The 1,943-nt window shown below is 39.4% G+C and overlaps 1 non-coding gene across 1 annotated transcript; it reads right to left on the bottom strand.

Moving 5' to 3' along the window:
* Positions 1-451: 451 nt before the first annotated feature.
* On the bottom strand, positions 452-558 carry LOC124887478. The gene has a single exon (XR_007045251.1). It is a non-coding gene; the product is annotated as a small nucleolar RNA R71 (small nucleolar RNA).
* Positions 559-1,943: the final 1,385 nt, after the last annotated feature.

The following is a 1,943-nucleotide window of genomic DNA, read 5'->3' as shown; positions in this document are numbered from 1 at the left end:
GAGAGAAACAATCCTTCTCCCTAGAATTCTTCAAATCCAAGAAGGCGAAGAGAATACTATTCCTATGGCTGAACAACAAGAAGCTGGTAGGAAGGTTAGGGAAGTAGCAGTCCCATTTCCAACGAACTTGACTTCCCCAATTTAAAGACTGGCAGTTGGGGGGAATTTTGAGTTGAAACATAATATGATGCATCTTCTTATTAGCAGTGGACAGTTTGCAGGGCTTTCACACGAGGATCCACAAGTCAACTTGCAGACCTTTATTAAGCTTACTGATACATTCACTCCGATTGGGGTAACTCTAGATTATGTGAGGCTAACACTGTTTCTCCATTCACTTTTGGGGGAAGCAAAAAGTTGGTTAAATGCAGCACCGGTGAATTCAATTACTTCATGGGACGACTTAGCCATAAAGTTCCTCATCAGATTTTTTCCATCAGGCAAGACTGCGAGACTTCATAGTGAAATAGTGAGCTTCAAACAGAAGCCTGATGAAAACCTTTATCATGCTTGGGAATGCTTCAAGGCTCTTCTTCGGGATTGCCCACATCACCAACTGTGAAATAAGGTACTTTCTTACACTTTTGTAGAAGCTCTTGATCATAATACGAAGATTTTGCTAGATTTAGTCGTAGGGGGTCAACGGTTGAAATTGACTTATGATGAGTTGTACATATTGCTGAACTGCATAGCACAAGGAAATCCAGGTTGGCATTCAGATTCTAAAAGTGCCACAAAAATAATTGCGGGTGTATTGGAGGTGGACCAATTCCTAGCCTTATCAACATAGGTTTTTACACTACAGAATTTGATCAACACATCATTCAGCAGCATGAAGTTGGGAGCAACACAACCTGCAGCCATAGTTAATGTCATCCAACAAGTTGCAGGTTGGTGTGAGGTATGCAAAAATAGTGATCATGCAGCGGCCATGTGTGCTTCAAATCTGGAATCTATCATTATGTAGGCAATGCTCAAAGACCTAATTATGGTAATGCCTATAGAATTAAGTGGCAGACTCAGCCACCAAATTAATTATGGAATGCCCTAAAACCATAGGCCCAACCAAGTCAGTCAACTAACAGCACGGAGGAGATATTGAAGCAGATCCTAGCTAATCAGAAATAGTTTGCTGCAGATTTAAAAAATTTGCAAGTGGCTATTAGAATTTTTAGAGTTTCAAGTGGGGCATAATTAGAAAGCTGAATACTAGGCCACAAGGTAGGTTGCTAGCTGACACAGAAACTCCAAAGTAGGTTATGGCAATCACATTAAGAAGTGGTAAGGAGCTTAAAGAAGAACCTTCCAAGGCAACAAAAGAGGCAGATGTTGATGTAGTGACCCAAAAGGTAAATGACAAAGCTGCTGAAAATTCAAGAAAGTCTAAGTACTTGAATGAAAAAGTTGCTAAACAGAAAGTGAAGAAGATGCCGCCACTACCCTTCCCTCAAAGGTACATAAAAGCGAAGGAGGATTCCCTATTTAAAAATTTCATTGATACCTTTAAAGAGCTTTATATTAACTTACCTTTGCTAGATATTTTGCAAAGTATACCTAAGTATGAAAAGTACTTGAGGGATGTGGTTGTGAAGAAGGTGAAATTACAGGATATAAGAGCAATAACACTTATAGAAAAGTGTAGTGTGCTGATGAAACAGAAAATCCCCAAGAAATTGAAAGATAAAGGAAAGTTTGCTATCCCTATTCAAATTGGGAGAAAAGAGGTCCATGCACTGAGTTACTTGGGAGCGAGCATCAATTTGATGCCCCTACCATTGTTTAAGACATTAGGTTTGGGAGAGCCGAAATCAACCAATGTGGTGTTGTAGCTGGCAGATGGGATATTTACACACCCGAATGAAATAATTGAGGATGTCCTTATAAAGGTTGGTAAATTCATTATACCTGCTGACTTTATTGTTCTTGATTTTGAGGCAGATAAA

The sequence above is a fragment of the Capsicum annuum genome, chromosome 9, assembly GCF_002878395.1.
Source record: "Capsicum annuum cultivar UCD-10X-F1 chromosome 9, UCD10Xv1.1, whole genome shotgun sequence".
NCBI lineage: Eukaryota > Viridiplantae > Streptophyta > Magnoliopsida > Solanales > Solanaceae > Capsicum > Capsicum annuum.
This window is presented reverse-complemented; position numbering and strand designations above follow the sequence as displayed.